This window comes from Monopterus albus, unplaced genomic scaffold, assembly GCF_001952655.1.
Source record: "Monopterus albus unplaced genomic scaffold, M_albus_1.0 scaffold174.1, whole genome shotgun sequence".
Lineage (NCBI taxonomy): Eukaryota > Metazoa > Chordata > Actinopteri > Synbranchiformes > Synbranchidae > Monopterus > Monopterus albus.
Window position 1 is genome coordinate 1,238,956 of NW_018128054.1, and position 18,425 is coordinate 1,257,380.

The 18,425-nt window shown below is 43.5% G+C and overlaps 1 protein-coding gene across 1 annotated transcript in view; it reads left to right on the top strand.

Moving 5' to 3' along the window:
• Positions 1 to 6: 6 nt before the first annotated feature.
• Positions 7 to 18,425, top strand: part of rai1 (retinoic acid induced 1) — a 50,085-nt gene continuing 31,666 nt past the window's right edge. The window contains exon 1 of the mRNA XM_020616475.1: positions 7 to 138. The gene's annotated coding sequence lies outside the window, so the exon portion shown is untranslated. The remainder of the gene's footprint in view (positions 139 to 18,425) is intronic.

The following is an 18,425-nucleotide window of genomic DNA, read 5'->3' on the forward strand; positions in this document are numbered from 1 at the left end:
TCAGCATCGCAGGGTAAAAGGATTGAGCTTCGCCGCTGTAAGCTCGGCTCAGCTCAGCTCGCCTCAGCTCAGAACAGCTCAACAAGAGGGGGATTGGAGGGACAACAAAAGGAGGAGAACGGCTGACCCCTAACCCAGGTACCATGCCTTTCCCTGTCATTTGTTTCTTCTCTATAACAGGACACAAGATGGACAGCAGCACTGTAGAGATGGAAGTGACAGCAAGGGGGAATTGCAGAGGGGGCGTGTGTGTCTGTATTTGTCTGTGTCCATGTCTGTCTGCATTCCGAATAGAGGACAGCAGGGACCCTCATGGGACTGCGTTCTATTTTCATTTGGTGGAAGAACATTCGCTTCCCACACACACACGCACACACACAAACACACACTCCCAATACCAAACACCTGCCTCAGTCCTGTTTTCCACCAGCATCTGTCCAAACAACAGGCACAAAATGAGTACAAATACTGTATCTGTTTGCAAAACACAGGGAGAACATGCAGGCCAAGTATGAGAAGCAACCTTACTGTTTGTCTGCGGTTTGTTTGTTTCTTCTTCCTTAGCTGCGCTCAGCACCCTGAGCCTTAGGATGTGTTGCGTAGTGCTATAACAGGATGCTATGTCAGAGCATGATGTGTCATAGCACACTGTTTACATAAGGAGAAATGCACACACACACACGCACGTCTTATGAAACCAGTGGCAAAGTTAGGTTCTGGTTCTTTTAATGTGTGTTTGCTTATGGTACATGGGTCACTGAACATATCACTGCATTTTGTATGTTGTGCTGTATGAGGAACAGAAGGTGCTGCATTGTAAAAGAAAAATCTATAGCAATTATTGGAATAGAGAGCATGTTTAGTGAAGCTTCTTCTGATATGTGCTTGCCAGAGATACATGCTGTTTGTCACACAGATGTATACTGGTGCTGTCTGTGTGTGTATGTGTGTGAGAGAGTGTATGTTTGTGCATCTAATATGCTGCAAAAGCTCACTTCAGAGGCAGCTTTACTACCGTGTGCCATTAAAAGATGCTGTTAGACTGCAGTGTCACTGCTGAATGAAACTGATGCTACGAACTGCCTCGCTCACCCCGAGGAGAGGGAGAGAGGATCAGAGAGAGAAGGAGGTGGGGAGTAGGCTGAGAGTGGTGTGACAGAGAGAAAGAGGGAGAGTTTTAAAAAAAAAAGCAAGAGGGAGGTGGAGACAGACACAGCCATATGTGTTTGTGTGTGCGCTTGTGTGTAAACGGGTCTGTTTGTGTGTATGTGTGGGAGGGACAGAGAGAGAGAGCACAACAGGGAGGAGGGGTGAGGACAGAGATAACGCAGAGAGGGTGCAAAGAGGTGTCAGGGACAGAAAACAGAGGTGAGATAGAGAACAGAGGTGAGAGAGAGAGAGAGAGAGGTGTGTATGTGTGTCTAGAAAAACAGGCACAAGGTGCACAAAAAGGTACGAATGAGAGAATGACAGAGAGGAAGAGGTGAGGTGAAGGGAAGGAAGGATATATGAATGGAGATGAGAGGCTGATAACCTACGGCAATGCGGTGACACGGCCACCATCAACACAAACAGCTGCACCAGGACAATGTGTGTGTGTGTGTGTGTGTGTGTGTGTGTGTGTGTGTGTGTGTGTGGATGTGTGGACACCTACGTTTTTATAAACCGCCTGAAACTGTGTCTTTGCATAAAACTAAAACAACAATTTCATGTGGAGTACAAAAATATGTGCAGCATATGTAAATCTCTGTTCCAGAAGATGTGATGTTGTCAGACGGTGGCGTAGTTATGTAGATGCTCTGCTGTGTGTGTGTGTGTGTGTGTGTGTGTGTGTGTGTGTGTGTGTTTCAGGAAACATTTTGACCCCCAGCACAGCACTGGACAGCTTGGTTTCATCATTTAAATAATGACAAGTGACAGCAAGATTTCCATGTTAATCGAGGTCCACGTCAGATGTTAGAGCCACAGAATTAGCTTTTTTTTAACTTCAGCCATCACCTTTTCTTTTGTTTGCTGGTAGCTTGTGCCAACCATTCTCACTCTAAAAGTCTGCTCTCCTTTTCCTGTGACTGATTTCTCCTTCACACACATTCAGACTAACAGTGGGTTTCCTGCATGATGCAACACAATGAAAGGAAGCTGATTATCATGGAGATAGGGAGGCATGTGGAGAGCAGGTTTCAGTGTGGCCGTGTGTGTGTTTAGGTCTGAGTGATGGTCAGTAAAGGGCATGCCGAAATTGGCAGCTCATTGCTGCGGTGAAATGAAAGGTGAAAAGCTCCTCTGCGTCTCTTGCCTCTTCCTTCGCCTCCCTTCCCCTTTTTTACCTCTTGTTTTCAGACCAAAATAAATGTGAGGGAGAGGAGAGAGGAGAGGAAGAGGGAAAAACAAACTGGCAAAACAAGTAAACTGATAAAACAACAGATTAATAGATAGGCAGACAGAAGGTCAGGCTGAGATCATGGTTACAGACTTAAATCATCAAGTGGTTGTCTTTCTCTATGGTTTTAAATCGTTCTGTCTCTACATTGATCTGTCCTGTTCTCAATTACTCCAGCTCCACTTGTAACTAGAACACCATAGTTTCCATTTGTATCAGTGAGCATTTTTAAAAGCACCACACTATAAGCCCCAAGTGTCTACCTAATTACCCCGGAGGCTCATGGGTATTTACTGTAGGGGGAATATTAGGCAGACAGAGAGAGAGAGAGAGAGAGAGAGAGAGAGAAAGATGGAGGGACAGAGAGATGGAGGGAGAATGTCTGTCTCATTAAAGAAAAGTGCCACAAACACAAGCAAGGCTGTGAGGAGCAACTGGACCACAGCACCGTCAATAAAAACACACAAATAAACACAGCCAGCTACTAATGAATGTGGACACTCCACCTATGACTCATTGCACGTGATTTGTATTCACACTGAATGACAATCCGCGGTTTCGTTTTATAAATAGCAACAGGTCTTTCCTGCTATCACTGCTGTCATGGCCTTATATTAGCTGATTTCTTCATCGTGCACTGTTGAGGTTCGCTATAACTGTACAAATTAATGGCACAACAGCATTTTAGAATGAACACAGTACATTCACATCTTGTACACAACACCGCTAAACCTGCTAAAACGGCAAAAATGAGCTGTGGGTCCCTACTGACTCAACCTGAGGCTTGCGAGGCCCCTGAGCATATGAAGCACCTGGTCAATGGCCCAGTTGGTAATCCAGGCTTGTTCGTACTGTACATGATATGCCGCAATGTGTTTGTGCTTTGCAGTTAAATTTAGCTCTCACTTGCCAGAAGGTGTGCAATATTTTCAGATAACAGCATCACTTTGATGCAGAAGCCTTATCACTTTTCCATATGAAAGCTGAAGTTCAGTTCAGCTGTTACAACGTTAGGGTACTTATCTCAAAATATGGACAGCACAAAGTCTGAATTTAACATACAGCTTCAAAAAATGAATAAACAAGTGGCAATAAGTCATGGCACCGTGTGAATAATCCCACTATGACCCACTGGTCATAACGCACTCTCTGGAGACATACCGCTCGCTTTTTTGTCTAAAGGTTATGAGCTTCTAGCTTTTTATAATTTCTGATATCGGCATGAGTCTGTTACATAAGAGACAGACACATTTGCTGTTACACAGAGACACACATACTCTAGTTGCACAAAAGAGTAAACACATTCTCTGCAACAGCATGTCACAACCAAAACCTCATATAAATGCAGTTCAGTGACACAAAAATACTGATTCTTTTCTCTCATCTGCCTTCCACATCACAGCTTGTACACTCATATGGACACACACGAGTGTAAATATTTTGCCTCCATCTTCATGTGTATCATACAACCTCACACAAATACTGTGTATTTCCACAGCACAGCCTGAGTGCAGGTACACACTGTTCCAGTGAACAACATACCACGGCCGCTAACCTAGATCTGATTAGACACAGTAGCTCCATGCATGCACAACTGTGTGTGTCTGTGTGTGTGTGTGTGTGTGTGTGTGTGTGTGTTCATACTGTACAAGAGAAAGTGTGTGTGTGTCCTATTGCAGTTTGCAGGTAATATGTTTTTATTGGACCAGTCAGGACAGTGTCAGTGCAGTGTGTTTGCCTAGTGAGGGCTGATGTATTCCCCTTCTATGAGAGTGAGGAACATCAACGCGAGAGATTGGGGGGGGTGGGGGGAGCACAGGGTTACTGCAGGGAAGAGAAGACAGAGGTTGTGATGAGACAGAGGAGGGGGGTAGAGAGGAAGAGGAAAGAGGAAAGGCTCATCTGTATGCTGGTTACTGTGCGCTGCTTGTTTGATCTGGGGGGAGTACTTAGTGCTGGATGGTGGAATGCTGCAGAGCGGGGAAGGCAAAAGTAAGGTTACTGCAAGAGTGTGTGTTCGTGAGAATGTGTATGTGTGTGTAATTAGGTGCGAAGCATTGGGTGCAGCACTTTGCTCATTAAACAGACCTGGCTGCTGTCCAGCTCTGTGCACTTCATCAACTATCCTTCATATTCCTCATCCTCTACCTCCTCTGCCGCCTCATTGTATATCTTCACCTTCCATTTCTCTCTTCTCCCCTCTGTTGTTTCTTTCTGCACTCCATCCTCCGCATTACTGCAACAACACACTGCTTTGCAATGGTGTTGCTGACAGACAAACAGGGGGAGCATGGAGGGCATCTTTCATCACTGAGGAGTATTTGATCAATTTCTCATCCTTGTGAAAGACCTGTAATGAATGCACCAGCACATATCCATACCAACAGCAGTAGGTGTGAGCATGAAGTCACACAGACACTTCATATGTAGCTGTGGGCGGATGCTTTTTGTGAAATGGTGTTTATGCTTGATAGCTTGTTAGCAGAAAACACCTGTTGGGCAACAGCTAAATATCTGAAACAAAAATTACACATCTGCTCCAGTGAGGAATAAAGCATAGATGTAACCGTTTGTTAAGCGCACAGATCAGTGCCGCTGTGTATATGTGCACAAGTGACGCTGAAGAAATGCATAATTAGGGTTTTCACTCAGCATCAACAAGGAGAAGAGTGATTCTGCTCCCGAACAGAGGGACTTCACTTCCATATATATATACACTGTATGCTTGAAGAACTTATTTGAGTGAGTGTGCAATTGCGGGGGAATAGTTTGATTTGCCTGCACAGCACTATAACCAGCAAGCAAGGCCATAATTTTAGAAGGGGTATGCTTTTAAGAGGCTTGAGTGTATATGCATATGTGCATGTGCATTCAGCTAAATGAGTGCCTTGCTAAGTAAAGCCTGTTTCGCTGCTGTTTAGCTGTCTGCCAGAGAAAAGCGTCTGAAAGAGCAGGAAGAGAAACAAATTAGGCAAGGGAGAAGGAAGAGTTTAGGAGGGAGAAGGATGAAAATCAGACTGGAAGTGATAAAGAAGGGGTGAGTTAAATACTAACCAACATATAACTGTTGGTGCCAAAACATGGATCAGGGAGACATAGATGGAGAGAAAGGAAGATCACAGAACAGAAAAATCTAATGGGAAACACAATGCAATATGGCAAATTTGGAAGATGGATACTGTTTCTTCTTGTACGTCTGTCTGAGGAAAAAGAGAGACAGAGAAGTGGAAATACCAATCATTAGTGTCACCAGTGTGTCTCCTGCGTTCTGATCACACAGCAACAGTGGCACTTTGAAAAGTTTTCTACCCACCTGCCCCCATCCTGTGCTTTCAAACAGCTGCTGGAGTTACATAATGATGAGAGAAACAGAGAAAAAAGTGAGATCAGAGACAAACAGAGAGAGAGAGAGAGAGAGAGACACGGGTAGAGGAACCAAGAGGGAGAAACTGTACAGAACGTATCTTCTGCCATAATATAATACATATAACACACACTGCTACATGCTAATCATAGCCATAGCCTGAAAAATCATGCACATCCAGATTGTTTTGTTTTATTTCTTTATCATTTTGATGCTGTCCATGCTACAGTATGTATCTATAATAGTCATCTTAATAATGATAAAACACTGCTGTTGTGACATATAGGAAAGACAAAGAGACTTAGAGGAGGACAGAAGAACCCTGTGACCAAGCCCAACTAAGCTGTGTTGAATAAAAGACGAGAACAGGACGCACGCGAGGGGGTTAGAGGGTCTGTGTAAGCACACTGGGAGTCAGGAAGTGAGTGCAGTGTATTTACAGCACGGTAAGTTGTTAAGTGTATTAGTGCACGTGTGAATACATTATGATGGGTGGGTTGGATGCTGTGGGACTGACTAGGAAAGCCTCCCTAGGGTGAGCATTAAGGTGTAGCTGACTGCCTTTCTGCCTGACAGAACTTCATTCCACCATCATATAATGAACATGCACTCACGTGCACACACAGCCTTGCACTGATCTGCGAAAAACACATTGTTGGTTAGCTTTGAGACCTACTGCACTTCTCTCATGTTTTTCTTACACATCTCTTAATTCCATCTATAAATTCATTACTAAAAAAAAACTTTTAACCTTTTCAAGCCCTTGAACAGATAATCATGTGTAACTGAAGAATCCAATCTGAAAGGCATGCATCCATCCACCAAGCAGGTGTAAGGTCAGCAGGCTGCATAGCTCAGATGCAAAAAGATTCCTCCGACAAATAAAAAACGATCTTGGTTTGAATGTTGACGTTTCCCAAACCAATTACAGCACAGTATTCCACAATTTTTATCTCTTTGTAGTCAATGCAAATGACTTTGTTGCAGGAATCAAAGGACATGAAGTCCCCACTGAGAGTATCAGCCACAATGAATATTAATGCTGTTGCTAAGGTGCATGTGCGCAGCCGTTTACGTAAATGTGTGCATGACTTCATGTGTGCGTATGTTTTGCTTCACTGCCTCATGCTATGGACACAAAGTGAGTTCTCTGCCTGTAAATTAGCTTCCATAGCAACCAGTGCCACACGGCCAGTCAGACCGCCAGGCAGGCAGTGAAGTAAATGAACGCCGCTCTGCCTGTGCCATCTGAATGTGGGCACAGGCCCGATGCCAAATCTGGGTACAGTGGGCATGCTGGCGGGCACAAACAATGGGGCGTTGCTGTGGGGATAGGAGGGCTGGTAGTTTTGGAGGGGTTACAATGTGCATTGGTATGTGGATGGCAGAAAAAGTCAGTGTGATAATGGAGCCGCTCTGTCTGTTTGATGCTTTCAGTTTGTTTTCCTACTGTTTCTCTTCTTCCATCACTATTTTTGTTTTTCAGCCCTTTCTCTCTGTTTGCTTTCCTTCTCTTATCGCCAAATATGTCAAACGCTCTAAACAGTCAAAGTTTGGCACAAAACAAAAAGCCCCTCAGAAACTAACAACAGTAAGCTGAAGTCATAGGCTGAAGTGGGCTAAATCCAGCAAAACTCTTCCTGATAAAACCCAAAACAGCAAGTGGAAAAAGTATAAACAAAACAATCACAGCACAGACGTCAGAGATGGACTTCATGTTGGCTTCTGACTGACAATAGCTACATCTCAATGTGTGCTGTTCAGTCGCCCAGAAAGGAGGGTAAGTAGGCGTAAAGTCAGGATCTGGCTAATTGCTAATGTTCTCATGCAGAGAAAAATGAGGTAGATACTAATGACCGCTCACTCAAATGTCTAGTGACTGGCCTAAACGTAGCCATGGTAGCCAGGATGAGAGCACACACACACACACACACACACAGAAAACAAAATGTCACCTGAGGCTCAGATGAGGGATAAGCCTGAGCCAAAATTTGAAATTAAATTATAATTCGATATCATCAATTATCTCACTTTTTAGGATGTATTTTCACCATGGTGAGCAAAACATAATGACTGCAGAGAATGGAGCTGTCGGGCTATTCTGCACTTTAATATTGTTTTATTGTGCCCATCATCTCTTTTGAGGAGATAAAGCTTGTGTGTTGAGTCTTTACACAAAGAAGGGGAGAAGAGGAAAGACCGTGAAGGCTGCTGTCGTAGCACCTGCAAGACAGTAGGAATAATAATCAATCACGTGCATGCACACATACACGACCACAGAAACACACATAAGCACAAAGCACAGCTGGGCTGCAGAGAAGCCATCTGTAACACCACAGTATAGCACTCAGTGTGTGTAAGCGTGTATGTGCATGCAGGCAAAATCAAGTTTCGGTTCACTCAACTGTGCCTCTCCTTACGACGGAAGAACACATTCACACAAGCCTGGATTCACATGCATACCCAGTCTTTTGCCAACACATGCATGCTCACTAACCTACTCTGACACACAAACAGACACACATACACACAGGGACTCATGCATAAGCATCAACACTCACCTGCAGTCATAGGCTACATCGCAATGAATACTAAAAAGACCAGGATAGAAGAGGGGCAAAGACCGAAGAGAGAGATGGATGAGACAAGCAAGGAGTGGAGTGAAGGATGGAAGGATGGATGGATGGATGGAATTTGGGGGGGGGGGGATAAGTGACAGGGGTTTGAACAGCCAGATAGATCTGTAATGAGATCTCGGTGAGTCAGACAGGGTGCCACACACTTATCCTGGTTGGATAAGAGACAAAGGAAAGCATTAGAATGCAATAGCCTTGCTGGCTAATTTCTGTCGATGTTATTAGCATGAACCCCCATCTAACACCCTTACACACATCTGTCTTCTTCTAGTCAAGTCATCTGGGTCGTGGAATTAGCCAAGACTGGCAACAATTCAAAGATACCTAGGCAGACCCTCCCGGCATTAAATTAGAATAGGTTAGCGTTGACCTAGTGTTGCTTTTAGCGTATTTGTTTGTATCAGAGAGTGAGTCACAAGCTTTGCTAGGAGAAAACACAGCACAAATTTAAAGATCACAACAACAAACCCTGAGCTATATTTATTCATGTGGTTTGACACCCCACCAACACACACACACAAACACACATACAAATAATAAAAGCGTGCATGCAAACAGGAGCACAGATGAGCAAGTGCATCAGTATGTTTAGATAAGCAGCAATATTCAGTTTTTCTTAATGTCAACAAATCGTGTAGAAAGACCAAAGCCAACAATGAATCTATTGTCCAACAACTATTTAAAAACACATCAGTGAGCCACAGTGTTGCACTGGGTAACATGTTCCTCCATTACAATAAACAAGGCAGTGTAGTTTATTTGGATTCAGTTCTACGTACACGGTACTGGCGCAGTAAATGCTCACTTATGTGTATTAATCTACAGATGAATATAATCTGTTTTTAGATTTATCAGTCAAAACAAATGAGCTAGGTGAGAGTGTTGGGAAGGTCCACATGCCATTTTCATCTTATATTGTTTAGAATGAAATTAGGAGTGCTACAGACTGCCCTACGTTTACTACTGTATGTATTTCAGCCTTTGAAGCTCTGCACAGAGTTAAAGGTAGGGAAAACTTATATACCTATAAGGCTATATGTCCTAAAGAGGAAGCTTGGTCTGTAGCAAAGAGTCTCCGTTTGCAAACAAAAGCTGCTGTGGGTACCTTCTCTGCCATAGCTCGCTAGCTTTAGCCATCAAAACAGAGCAGTAGCACATTTGCCTGCAACACTTAGTCAGAGGCTCTTGGTTCACACACTGAGTACACGAGCAGAGTGCATGCAAACAGGAAGTTAGGTTGACAGGCAGGTGGGCCATCCAATGGTTTTGCTTGGTACGAGTAAATTTACTGGTCAGGTTTTTTTCAGCCCTGCTACTGCTACAGATGACCGATTGTTTTCTTTATGTTGTCAGTGCATTTAATGTATTCATTGGCATCAGGATGAAAAGAATTTCAAGATATGTACCAAAAATAATTCTCCTGAAAAGAATCGCCAACCCTAACCACATTGGAATAATGGGTGAACACTAACAGGAAGTCTTCCTGTCTTTCTAATTCTTTTGACATTTGTTGACACCAAGAAAAAGACACAATTCTTATACTAAAGACAAAATTCCTCTTCTTTTTTGATTTTGTTGCTACTATGCGAGGGCTGTACCCCCTCACAAGGAGAGAAATCAGATACCTCCGATACCTCTCATCCTTCCACAAGTTTCTCCCCTGACATCTCCTCTCACACACCGTTTCCACACCTTCTTTCTCTTTGCAGCTTCACCGTTCAATATAGCATTCTATTTTGCGGCCTCATCCCATCCTCTTCCCTTACTCCTTTGAGTTACCCCGTCTCACTCTTTATCTTCTTTCCAACTGCTTCCATCTTTCACTTTCCTCTCTGCCTCTTCCGCTACCCATCTCTCTCTCCCCACTCTCCCTTTCTTTAACCTTTTATGCTGTTCCTCTCTTCCTCCGCCTCTTTTTTCCATCTCTTCCTCTCACTCTTGTACACAGACATCTCTCTGGCAGTGTCTCAGCTCTGTGTTTCGGTCTTGCCATCATTCTCTTCGCTGATCTGTCAACAGCCCGTACGACACCTCCTCCCTCTCTTGCCTCTTTCTCTTCACCCTTCCTCCCTCCCCACCCTTGCCTTTTTCCAACTTCAGCTCACATCTGCTAGTCTAACACCAATCTTCTCTCTTTTCAGCATGCTTCCCTCACCCCCATTACACTTCATTATTAGATCTGTTCTTTTTTTAATCACTTTTCCCCTCCGCCCCTCTATCACACTTTAGGGATGACGCATGATTGCATATTCCTGTCTCATTCAAGCAGCCACATGCTCGTGCATACAGACACACACACACACACACACCTTTTCCCTGTTAAATATATTCAGCGTGCATAATGTTATCACCAAGGTTAACAGATGAGGTGTTAACAGTAAGAAGGTTATGGGTAATATAGGAAATACTCATTAGTAATTTTCATTGCTGAATAGTCAGCAAGATCTCAGTATTTTGGGATAGAAATGATGTCATCTGATGATCCTTCATATAATGCAAATCATCAAGGAAGGCATCGAACGATGATAGATGATCCTCTAATCTAATGGTATTACTGTTATGAATGTTTGGAACTCGAGGAAATTGGTCAAAGAGCATTTCCTGCTGTTTTAGCCCTTTGTATTTGTCCCCTCATTTATGTTCATTAATGAAAAGAGCCATCATCGTTCCATGGATAAGTCATTGACATGCATGGCAGCAGTGCCTGTGTGTTTGTGCATGTTTGTGTGTAGTGTGTATACGTTCGCCATGGTGGGCCAACGGATGCAAAAGGCATGACAAGAAAATAACCTTCCCTCCCTCTATCCCTGGTTTGTTACAATGACGAGCTGCCTCTCTTGGACTTCCTCTCTCTTTCCCACTCTATTTTTATCATCTCTACACTTCCCACCGTCTGTCACACACACACACACACACTCGTTCTATCTGTCTACCTCTCACTCTTTCGATCTCTGTCCTTGGGTGTCTGCAGCCAGCTGTGTCTGTGGGCCATTAGTGCCCCCATCGCCTCCATCCATTTTCCCCATCACTGATTCCTCCAGCAAACTCTAAACCCTGCCCCCTCCTGCTCTTATGCCTCCTCCTCTCTTCACACTCCTCTGTCCCTGTGACCACTGAAGCTCCACTGTCACAGTAACTGCTGATAGTAGTCTTGTCCCCAGTCCGGCACTCCATTACACCACTGCACCAAAATCAGATGGCTGTACACGGATACATCTGGACACATTCAGAGACACATATAAACACAAAACAGCATACACTCACCTAATGTCTATACGCTTATAGCAAAAACCCATGTTGTTATGCCAGCCTACACCCATGTACACTACCAAATCTACACAGTCAGCATCCTCCCCTTTCTGTTTATGTAAACATCTTGTTGTACTGCTAGCCTCTTGCAGGTGCCTCCCATTATGAAAAGTTATTGCGCTGCATAACGTAGGGCCATTTACTTCTCTACACACCTAACTCACTCATCATAATAAAACTGTGACTGATCCAGTTTCCCCATGGTGTGCTGATCACTATGGGCTTCAAACGTACAGCGGAGGAGAGAGAGCAGGTTGCCTTTGAAAAAGTGGGCCACGGGTATCGTGTCCCCTGTGTATCTGTGCAGTCAGCAGCAGAGAGCTGGCTGGGGCACAGACTTACAGTAGCTTTGACACCTATATCACTGGAGTGAGACTGTAGTGAGAGGAAAAGCCAAGGTCTTAGTGCCCTGAATAATTTCAGTGAGTGCACTAAGACCTCCTTGAAATAGATGGACTAGAATAAAAAGCTGATTTATTTACACTACACCGTGGCAATTTGAATGGACTATAACAGTGGCTCTCACTATTTGCAACCTATCGTCATATCAAATGCCAGCAAGTGGCAGCCAGTTCAACCAAAATCTGTTTCTTCCTTCCTAGATAGTTTTATTATAAAAAGATTTAAAAGTGATGTCAGTGTTGTAGCTTGTTTCTGCTGCCTCCAAAGATTTCAGACGAAAATTGAATGAGCAATTTAAAAAGCTCAAAACAATGATAACATTGAATCAGAAAAAAACTAATCTGTGATGCAGAAACACATGTTTCTGGTTTGTAACTTGCATCCCCTTGGGCTCATCCTACGACCCCATGCGGGACAGATCCCAGCTTGGAACCCAGGGTTATGTCAAGATCAACAATAACAATATAATTATTACATTAAGTGGGGTAACATTTACCAGTAACTCACATGAAAAGCAAGTGTATTACCTCTACTGGAAGTGTAGAGCAGGTTGTTATGAATCCCCAGTTTGTTTGTCTCATGCTTGCACAAAAAGACATATGCACACGCTCACACATGTAACACAATACAGTCCTGCCAGTGGTTTCACAGTTTTCCACTGACTGATACACAGCAATGTGCCAGCATTGGCAGTGGCAAAAAAAAAACAGCGCTGGATTATAAAAATATTTTTCTAAATCAGCATTGCACATATTTTAGAAAATAGTTTCAACAGGTTTGTCATACCTGGAGGATACGCATTTGTTTGGGTGAGTAGCACTGAAGGTAAATGGCTTTAACAAGAAAATTCCACAAGGCATGTTCAATCAATTGTCTGGCAACCTCTCAGATTTATCTTGTGACCCCTTGGGGAGTTACAACCCCCAGGTGGAGTATATAACCAGTAAGAACCAGACTGGGATTAAGGGTGGGAGACTTGGATAAGATCTTATGTAATCTTTTATAGGGGTATAAATAATAAATGGTACAGGTCAAGGTATCCTTTGCTAGAACAGATCAGATCATGATAGAGTTGAAATTGTACAACAAAACAGTCAAAAATGCTACAAAGGTGAAAAGGTAACACTCTGTATTAGTGTTGGAATTGAGCTCATTCTGTCTTCTAGTCTGTTTCCCTCCATGTCATTTTCTAGTTTTTTTTTAAATGAACTTGCATCTTTTCCTGTGTCCATGTGCAGCTGTCATTTACATGTGCTTGATGTGTGTACCTGCAGTGTGTGTGTGTGTGTGTGTGTGTGTGTGTGTGTGTGTGGTGATGGAACTGTTAGGGGGCATGGACTGTCACTGTAAGTCTGACAGCGTCAATAGCAAGATGACGACTGTTTTTGCCACCACCACCCCTCACACACACACACACACACACACACACACACACACACACACACAATCCATTTAAGTCCCTTTTAACCACTGGAGGACATTTTTTTTAAAATGGGTCGTGCAAAAAAGAAGCAGGCCATGCACACACAGATATACACAAAATGATGGCCCATTGCATCATCTACATCCCACTTTCCTGTCAGCTAGCACTCCTCCCTCCCCTCCTTCTCCCCGTCTGTCCTTCCTTCCTTCCATCCATCTCTCCCTCACCCCCTCCTCCAAACACTCTATTGATTGAGCCATTCAATTTCCGGCTGTAATTCAACTACACTGTTGCACTTGAATATGTAAATGAGCCCATGGGGGTTGCCAGTGCTGCTGTTGTCATGGAAACCTCTTATCAAACATAAGAGACACACACCCACACAGGACGCTCTGGAACACACATACACACAACAGCTTCCTTTGGGGTTAGGAAGGAGAGACAAGGTGAAATGTGTGTGCGGATGAGTGTTGTGCCCATGTGAAACTGAAACTCTGATGGTAGCATGAGGGTGGCCAGGGCCAAAATGACCTACTATACCCTTGTGCATGTATATGCATGTGTGTGAGTGAGCGTGTGTCAGTGAGAGAGAGAGAGAGAAATGCTGTGTCCACTGCCTGGACACATATTCTTTAAAGACTCATTCCTTCACCTCCCTCACAAATCCCTACACCTCCTCCCTGTAGCTCTCCCTCTCTCCCCCCCCTTCTGGTTGCTCCCTCTTTCCCCTCTCATCGTCTGGGCAGTCCTCTAATCGCACTGACAGGAGAACAGCAGTCTGTGTGGCTTCTGCCACCACACATGGAAAGAAACACACAGAGAACATAAACACGTGCAGAACTAATGCATCCTCCGTGTTTCCTCTTTCTTGCACGCGCACACACACACACACACACACACACACACGGTGAACTCCCAGACATAAACACACTCAGTCAGCCCTGCACATGCATCCTGCTTCAATCCTGTGTACCGTTAGTGCACTTTCTCTCCCTCTGTGCCCATGTCTGTCCCTGTATGTTGCTTTGGAGACATTTTTAGGTCACGAAGATGTCACACCAATCTGTGTCTACATGTAGTGGGGGAGGGAGGGAGAGCGTCTGCAATTACTCTAGTATGTGTTTACATCTGTGAATGTGTTTTCAGCATGTGTGTTTAAGGTGTTAGTCTGTACAAGCGGGGTGCATGCTACATACATGTGATGGGGGTTTTATTTTGTTATTAAGTTCCTGAAGATTTGGCTTCAATGCAATGTACTGTCATCACACCTTGATTCAAATGTTGCAAAACTGTGATTGGTGCACTGAAATGTGTGACATCACCTTTTTTCAGCTTTGCCTGCTTCAAATCACTGAAAAAAGAAAGAATCACATCAAACTTGCAAGTAAAATAACTAAAACTCTTCAAACTGTCCAAAAACTGCATGTTCAGGTACGATCACCTCAGAAGCTGACTGAAAAACGGGGTCTTAGGGATTTAAGCCTCTGAGCGTAACAAAATCTACGCAAAGCTTTTTCTGTTTCCCTCAAAAGACAATTAGCACAACTCATACTGTATAAAACAAGGGTATTTATGTTATTCTATTCTATTCTTTATATGTTATAATGTTATTTGATGGGGTTAAAAGCTTCATCTGGCAACCAGGCCCCACCTCTCTCATAAACAAGGCCACTTCAATTTGGGAATGAATCAAGAAGGAAACGTTTTTTCTCCACTGCAAAAAACAAATCCAACAAATGTCTCCTATAGTGGTTTGTTTGAACTCAATTTTTAGGAGAAAGTGGAAGGCCTAGTGGGCACATGTGAGTGACCGCTTGTGCATGTGCTTGTGTGTATATGTATGTGCACGCTGTTAGGCAAATGAGCTTGTCAGTATGCGGCGCAGGCCTCTCTCTGGTGGCAGGCAGATGACAGTGCAGTGATTGGGCTGATTTCACTGAAGACGTGACGGGAAATCTGAAGGCTGCCTCAGGGCTCAGGTGCTTATCACCTCCTCACACATACTGACACACACACACACAGCTACTGTAACTTAGACACACACAGATGCGTGGACACAAACATGAAACCAGAGATGCAGGCAAGCACACACTTGGATGACTTTCACAACTACATACATACATTCTGTCTCCTCTAATTTATTAGAAAGTTAATTATCAAAACCTCTTGTGATTTTGCAACCATGCTTTTTTGTCTGCCTGGCCCCCCAAAAGTTTGCCACACACACACCTAACTGCAGGACTGTGTGTGTCTGTGTGAGAGAGAAAAAGACCAATTATTATAGTCCAGGGCAAATGGGAAAGGGAAAATTAGCGTCAATGAAGGTCTGCATACACTTCCTAAGGCAATCATTGACAATTAATTACAACCTAAGTAGCAACTGGTACATGACACACACACACACACACACACACACACACAGACATTCGCAAGCAAACAAAATTCACTTTCACACTGTAGCTGCTAAGTAAGCATGTTGTTGTAGCGAGTTACCATAAGAACATAAAGCTAGTAACTTTAAACATCACTTTGAATCCTCCTCTGATTTATCTGCAACTATATCTGATGGGTCTGGTTCATTTTTCCAGCTCCAGAAGCCATTCAATGCTGGTAACTGGGCCAAACCAAACCAACACACTAATGCCATTTCACTTGAGTTCACGGCAGAACAGCAATTTAAAATAAATTACCTTTGATGGCTCACAATAGATTGAAAAGAGAACTGTGAAATGAGGCTAGAAAAAAAAGGACTGACAAATGACAAAAGATGTACTGAGGGTAAAGGGACTGTAAGAGGTTCAAGTCTTTGGCGTCACTCCACTTGGTAAAAAGTGGCTCAATAGCTGCTGTCACAGAAAAAGAGATGTTAGACGGCCTGCCTACTTTCTGTCTGCATGTCTGTCCATGTATCAGGCTGTCTCCTTATCCATCTTGCTGTCTGCTTAACTCCTTCTATTAGTCTGTCTTCCTCTAATCTCTGTCTGCAGCATGGAAGACCGTAAATTAAACATCTGATATTCTCTCTCTCTCTGTCCTTGGTTGTTATCCCTTTGCTTGGCTCCTCTCACCCGCCGACCCTGTCTTATGCGTTCACTCAGCCCCCTGTGACTCGCCCCCAACTGTATTTCTTCTTCCTCTTTTCATCTCTGTCCTCGCCCTCTCTTCTCTCTGGGAGATAGAGAGGGAGGATGAGGGATGATGCGAGGAGGCAGAGGACTGGGGTGGGTGGAGATCATAGAAGAGATGAGGCTGTGTGGTGTGGATGGATAGACAGATGCATTGATAAGGGCTGCCGACTCCACAGCACGCTCACTGCATATCTAATCTCTCTTCCCTTGTCTCTCTCCCACTCTCTCTCATCTCTCTTTTTCATTTCAGGAATAATGCTCCCATAGCCCTCAAATGTCAGCTCAGTATGGCAACCCATTAGATGGTTAGCCAGAGTGGCTGACAGCTCTCTTCCTCTCTCTGTTTCCTTCTCAGGACAGAATTATTGTCTGAGGCTTTTGTCATCATTCAGAGCAGGTGAGAAAGACGTGAGAGCACAGAGACACAGAGTGTTGCAGCAAAGGACTCTCTAATGTCTCATTTTAGAAATGCTACGGCACCTTGCCGCTGGTTTAAAGCGCATTTGTTTAAGTAGGCTACTGTATTTAAAGCTGATAGAATCAATAATGTACATTAACAATGCATCACATGACCACTTGTATGTGAAATGAGTCATTGGTAATGACCAACCCACTAAAAAATATTACCCGACTGTGCAGTTTTCTTCATTTTAATGGAGATTTATTGCATATTTTTCAGCTAAATTAATTCTCATTGCCCTTACCGGCAGCTGTTTTCAGCAATACAACTCAAAATACTGACTGTACACTACCTGGTCAGCACCAAGCAGCAGACAGACAAAGCTGGCAACTAGCGGGCAAACAGAGTGCAGCATTTAGCCCCAAAACAGCACGTTTTTTTTGTCAGCAGTTGGTGGAGACCAAAACAGAGCTAAAATGATATAGCAAACAAATGAACGACAGTGTTGCTCTGTATCTAATGGATGTTTAAATGAGCAAACGTTTGCTAAGGAGTTTGCCTTTTCAATATTATATGGAGATCACATCATTGTGCTTACAGCTGTTGTTTGCTGCCCCCATGAGGTCAAAAGGTTTAAGAATAACTTGAGGTACTTTTTGTAAGTATTGCCACTTTCATACATATATTGTAATTTTTACTCCACTACATGTTTACTTACAGTGGTGGTTATTACATTTTTCAGATTTTACATTCAAAACATGAGTTTCTAACGTATTACACATTATTGCATATACCGGACAGTATAGCTGTAATTAATTCACTTTGACCTTAATCATCTACAAACACAAATTCACTGGAGCTGGCAGCACCATATAGTGAGAAGTTTTACTTTGGACAATTTAAGTGCATTTACAGTGATAATACAGTACTTATAGTACATTGTGTTTTAAATAAACCATGTACTGTGGTATTGATACTTATGTAAAACATCTGAATTTTTCCTCCACCACTGCACCCCGCTGAAAAGGCAAATGTCTCAGCAAATCAGAAATACGGAGGGGAGGGAAAGATATATACGAACAGAGAGCGAGAGGGAGACAGAGAGAACAGCATGAAACAGAGGATTAGGGGCTTAGTTAGCCTGCATGAAATCCCCTTTCCTCTTGCGCCCTACAAAGGAAAGAAGGCAACTGGCCACATTATACAAAAAGAGGAAGAGAGGGAGGTGTGGGGGAAGGAGGTGAGAGAAGGAGGGGGACTGCAAAAATCTTGGTGAATCCATCGCTGTTTTTTTTTTCCCCACCTCGGCGCTGCTCTGCATGGCTGCCGCCTCACCTGTGACATCACATTTATCAATACAGGAAGCAGTTTTTATTTCTTCCC